Consider the following 6005-nt stretch of genomic DNA (forward strand, 5'->3'; position numbering starts at 1 on the left):
AAATGACAAATGTATAAGATTACTAATTGTAGTATGTTTATCATAGAAGAAAAAAATACCGTTAAGTGTGAATCAATATGGAATTGGCTAAATATGTTATATCTACACAGTGTAATACTATATAAGCTTAAAACTAGATTTCAACAAAACCTTTGCATTATTTGTAGATAGAATTTAATAAAATATAATGATTCACTAGGTGCAACTAACAATAAACTTATACTTAGATCTACATATTCCAATGAGAATTCATTTCAAATGTGTCATCAAATCTGAACACAGAAATAAATGGGCCTTGAAACCAGCTCTTTAGTTATTGATTCACAAAATATTAAACCAATTTTTTAAAAAATAATTAAATCATGTTGATTATACATTAAAAATTTTTAATTTATTTTGTGGCCCTCTTTTGAAAATATCTTATTAATGAACAATATAACTATAGCAAAGAAATGTGCTGTTAATAAATTTTTAATGTTAATTTCACCTCTCTCATTCATTTTCAGATTTTAGTTTTGTGTATGTTGATAATTTATGTAGCATATTAGTACAGAGGTACAGAAGTGTGATTTATAATTTAATATACATCTAAAGAGGATACATGCTTAACTTTATTAATGGAATTTGTGATAAAGTTTGCAGACTGTTGCCTTAGAGAACAGCTCTCACTTGTACAGGAGGCCCTGGCCAAGTTGTGTAGTGAGGAGGGTTGTTGAGAGGAAAAGAGAAAAAATGAGAGATATTAAGGCCCAGAAGACAGTTATCACCTGCCTCAGAACACAAGCATGCAGGATGATACAGCTTTTAGTCCCAAGAAGTAGAATTCTCGCATCTCTAGGTGGTGAGAAACAAAGGACTAAGAATTTTTCTTTCTCTAACACTCTAAAGAAGGGTTCTTGAAGGAAACTTGCGCGTTGTTAGAATCAGACATGGCTTCAGCGGATGCAGGACGCTCACTTGAGCTGCCAGTCACCGACTGAGTAAGTGGAACAGTGTTTCTTCCACAGACTCACCTGAGAAACTGGCCTCTGGGGCAGGCACCGGGAATCTGCCTTTTCAGTAAGACCTGAATTACTCTTATGAAGCCACCTGTCCCTGAGAACCAGCAATGGCAGGTTCTTGAAGGATGCAGGACATGATGCTTGGGGTTATCATTGCTGTGGGTTTTGTTTTGACTTGTTTGACATCAGTAAAATTCCAAGGCAGGGGATGGAAACCCACTTTATTTGTAAGTTCTGCATCTTTTATTTTTTTTTTTTGAGACAGGGTCTCACTGTGTTGCCCAGGCTGGAGTGAAGAGGCATAATCACAACTCACAACAGCCTCAACATCTGAGCCTTAAAAGATCCTCCCACCTCAGCCTCCCAAATAGGTGGGACCACAGTCACACACCACCATGCCTGGCTAATTTTTGTGTATTTTGTAGTGACAGAGGTCTACCTTTGTCACCCAGGCTGGTCTCAAATTCCTGGCTTCAAGCAATTTGCCCTCTTCACCCTCACAAAGTGCTGGGATTACCGTGCCTGGCCTAAGCTGTGCATCTTAAACCCTCACAGCTTAACACCATGCTGTACACCACAGACTGGCATGTTTTCTCTGAAAAGGACCAGATAATAATATATTAGGCTTTGTGGTCCATACAACCTCTAATACAGCTACTCAACTCTGCCACTGCAGCAGGAAATCAGCCACCAACAATATATTACCAAATGGGTGTAGTTATGTTTCAATACAACTTTACATACAGAAGCAGACCTAATTTGCTGACCCTTGCTATTCACATTTGTAATGTGTGTGCTCCTCATGAAACACAGTTCTTACCTTATGGCTTAGTTACCTTAAAGCCCTGCTTGTTACTTGGTGCGGTGGCCTTGCTGATGACTACTTAGCCCTGTTTTGGGCCTAGCCTTTCAATGCAGCCCCAGGGAGAGAAACTAATGACTGGAGAAGTTTCTAGGCAAGTGCAGAAAATGACACGGGATGAACATATGTATGAACATCAAGTTCAGGATCCCAAGCAGGTGTCAGAAATTTCACTTCACCCCATCCCAGCAAGGCTGCTGTATTTGGGGAAGACATTCTTTTAAGAGAGGAGGATATTGTGGAAAATCAGTAGGCAGCAGGAGACAGCACTCTTGATCCTACTCCCATTTCAAATGCTTCCCTGGGGGCCTCTTTATTGCCCCTCTGCTCCCCTAGGTGCTTTCCTCCTTTCGTGAGGCATTGTCCTCCATCCCTCTTGCTCCCCAGTCAGGCGCCAGACTTTTAGGAGGCCCCCCAGAGCACTGGCGGGTGAAGCCTAGCAAAGCAATGCATTTGCCATCTAAGATAAAACACTGATACTTTGGAAGCAACGCTCCCACATTTTGAATTGCATTGAGAAAAGAAAATGAAAGATTAAGTGCTTAATCTTCACCCTTCAGTAAACCCCCAAACAATGAATCTTAAAGTTGTTCCTACAGGCCCACGTGTCTTTCATCTCTGGCTGAAATGGGGTGTCTGTTTCTACACATCCAGTTGATCCTTGAACAAATGCAGGGGCCAGGGGTGCCAATCCCTGCTCAGTTGAAAATCTCGCACTTAACTTTTGACTCCCCAGAAGCTTAACGACTAATAACTTACTGCTGACGGGAAGCTTTATTGATAACATGAACAGCCAATCCACATATATTTTGTATGTTCTATGTCTATACTGGGTTCTTACAATAAAGTAAGGTAGAAAAAAGAAAATGTTATTAAGAAAATCATAAGGAAGAGAAGATATATTATTTGTAAATATTAGCTATTTGCTAACAGTAAATATTTACTATTATATTATATTCACTATTTGTTAAGTGGAAGTGGATCATCATAAAGGCCTTCATCCTGGTTGTCTTCACACTGACCAGGCTGAGGTGGAGGAGGAAGAGGAGGGGTTGATCTTGCTGTCTCAGGGGTGGCAGAGGCAGAAAAAAATTCAGGTATAAATGGATCCACGCAGTTCAAACCTATGTTGTTCAAGGGTCAGCAGTATAGGGAATGTTTCACCCTTGTATTCTATTCTTTATTCATAGAATTAAAATAGAAATCCTGAAAATGCCCCCTGTGGGTTTCACCTGGAGGGTTAATTTTTTCACTTGCCTAACCCTGAGAACACAGCATTGACTTGAAAGTTAAGGCCGGGCGCGGTGGCTCAAGCCTGTAATCCCAGCACTTTGGGAGGCCGAGACGGGCGGATCACGAGGTCAGAAGATCGAGACCATCCTGGCTAATACGGTGAAACCCCGTCTCTACTAAAAAATACAAAAAACTAGCCGGGCGACGAGGCGGGCGCCTGTAGTCCCAGCTACTGGGGAGGCTGAGACAGGAGAATGGCGTGAACCCGGGAGGCGGAGCTTGCAGTGAGCTGAGAGCTGGCCACTGCACTCCAGCCTGGGAGGCAGAGCAAGACTCCGTCTCAAAAAAAAAAAAAAAAAAAAAGAAAGAAAGTTACTGTATGGAAAAGCACTAAGGAAACAGCCTTCAGTCGCTTTCCTTCCCTGGACTGTAGAGTGGCCGGTTTTGCCTGATGGTGGCTCTGAATGACCAAAGTGACAGGCAGCATCTAGGCAGGGCTGTGCGCAGTCACCGCCGCTGGATTTCAAAGTTCCCGAATCAAGATCATCTGACTCGGTCTCCGCTCTTTGGCAGGTTCTGTCTCCAGCAGGCTTTGAGGATGAAGGCTGCGGGTATTCTGACCCTCATTGGCTGCCTGGTCACAGGCGCTGAGTCCAAAATCTATACTCGTTGCAAACTGGCAAAAATATTCTCGAGGGCTGGCCTGGACAACTACGGGGGCTTCAGCCTTGGAAACTGTGAGATTCCTTCTTTCCTCCTCTCTCTGTCCTTGGCCTCTCCCCTGAGATGTTGAAGTCCTGGCCACACTCCCTGCTGTGTCTTCCCAGCTAACCATGCTCCGCCCTCACCGCACCCAGGGGTGGCTGCTGGCCTAACTGTGGCTCTCTGGGTCTCCTCTCCTTCCTCGCCGGCCCCTCATTTCCTTATTCCTGGAGTCCTGCCCTTATGACACCAGCCAGGGAAGGGGAAAATAACGCCACCTCTGCTGGCATTATGGGGAGAGAGGGACCTGACTTTTGGTCTAGGTTAAGCTCAGCCCCTGACTAGGTGTGCAGCTTCAGGTGTGCCATCCCAGCCCCCAGTGTGCCCCCGGTGTGCCCCCTGGGTTCACACCTGCCCCACGCCGCCCCAAGGTGTATTGGGAGGAAGCAGTCAGGTAACAGGGATAAGGAAACTCACCCTCAGACCAGGCTTAGAGCGAACAATGCACTTCCTTTGCTGACATTTCTGGCTTTGCCCCTCCAGGGATCTGCATGGCGTATTACGAGAGCGGCTACAACACCACGGCCCAGAGGGTCCTGGATGACGGCAGCATCGACTACGGCATCTTCCAGATCAACAGCTTCACGTGGTGCAGACATGGAAAGCTGCGGGAAAACAACCACTGCCACGTCGCCTGCTCAGGTGAGGCTCTGACTTTCAGTGATGCCATCCGGGGACCAGGCGAGAAAGACGACAGTGGGATCACCAACCACGTTTTGCTTTAACTAAAATTTGGAGTTCAGACTTGCAAAATAGGTCTGTTCCAGATTGGTAAATTATGCAACAGTTTCCAAGGTGACACCCAGGATCCTGCGGCTGACTTATCCAAAGATGACTTATTCCTTGCAGGACGGTTTTATGAAGCCTTCCACTATAGCAGGGGGATGGACAAACAACCCCACTGCCCTTTCATGTATAGAGATATTTGATGTCTGCAGTAAGAAAAAAGAAGCTGCCTGCCAGCTGCTTTCCATAAGCAATTCACTCAAAGGATGCAGTATGTACTTCTTTGAACAGAATGAGATGAATACTCTTTACATTTCTTTCTCTTTTCTTCTCTCTCTCTCTCTCTTTTTTTTTTTTTTTGAGACAGGGGCTCACTCTGTTGCCCAGGTGGTACATTCATAGCTCATTGCAGTCGTGACCTCCAGGACTCAAGCAACCTTCCCTCCTCTGGGTGGCTAGAACTATAGGCATATGCCCAACTATTTTTATTATTTTTTGGCACAGACAGAGTCTGTCTGTGGGGTTTCACTATGGGGTCTCACCCAAGCTGGTCTTGAACTCCTGGCCTAAGGTGTCGACTTCACTCTTGTACTTTACATGGCAAAAGGGACTTTGCAGATGTGAGTAAGGATCTGAGCTTGAGCAAGAGAGATTAACCTGGGCAATGTGGGTGAAGCCAATCTAATCTCATGAGTCCTAGAAGGAGAGAATCTTGCCCAGCATACCAAGTCATTAAAACAGCATTGAATTCACTCAGAAAGGAAGTTAGGTTTCTATTGCTGCCCTAACAAATGACCCCAAACTTAGTGGCTTAAACACCACAAAATTTCCTTAGTTCTCTAGGCTGGAAGAGTGCCAAGGGATTCACAGGGCTGAAGTCAAGGTGCTGGCAGGTCTGTTTTCCTTTCTGGAGGCTCTGCAGGAAGATCCATGTCCTTGCTCATTTGGGATTTGGCAGAGTTCAGTTCCTTGTCGGTGTCGAACTGAGATCCCTACTGCTTGCAGGTTGTCACCCAAGGGCCATTCCAGGCTTCTCGGGACCACTCACACTTGACTCATGGCCCCTTAGTTCATCTTCACAGCCAGCAATCATGGGTCGAGTCGCTCTCACACTTTGAATCTCTCCTCCTTCTTCTGTCATTGGATCCCTCCGTGACCACAGCTGGGCAAGATTCTCTGCTTCTAACAACGCATGCAAAGCCCTTTTGCCATGTAAGGTACAAGAGTGAAGTCAGAGGATAACCTTAGGCCAGGAGTTCAAAACTAGCCTGGGTGAGACCCCACGGCAAGACCCTACAGCCAGACTCTGTCTCCACAAAAAAATTAAAAATAGCCAGGCATATGCCTGTAGTTCTAGCCACCCAGAGTGCATTTTCTGAGAACCAAGTTGTTAAGTTGTTAAGTTTTTATCTCCTATATCA

The 6005-nt window shown here is 45.1% G+C and overlaps 1 pseudogene; it reads left to right on the top strand.

Annotated features, from left to right (window-relative positions):
- Positions 1–942: 942 nt before the first annotated feature.
- LOC115896022 lies at positions 943–4583 on the top strand (annotated as a pseudogene).
- Positions 4584–6005: the final 1422 nt, after the last annotated feature.

Source organism: Rhinopithecus roxellana, unplaced genomic scaffold (assembly GCF_007565055.1).
Source record: "Rhinopithecus roxellana isolate Shanxi Qingling unplaced genomic scaffold, ASM756505v1 contig442, whole genome shotgun sequence".
NCBI lineage: Eukaryota > Metazoa > Chordata > Mammalia > Primates > Cercopithecidae > Rhinopithecus > Rhinopithecus roxellana.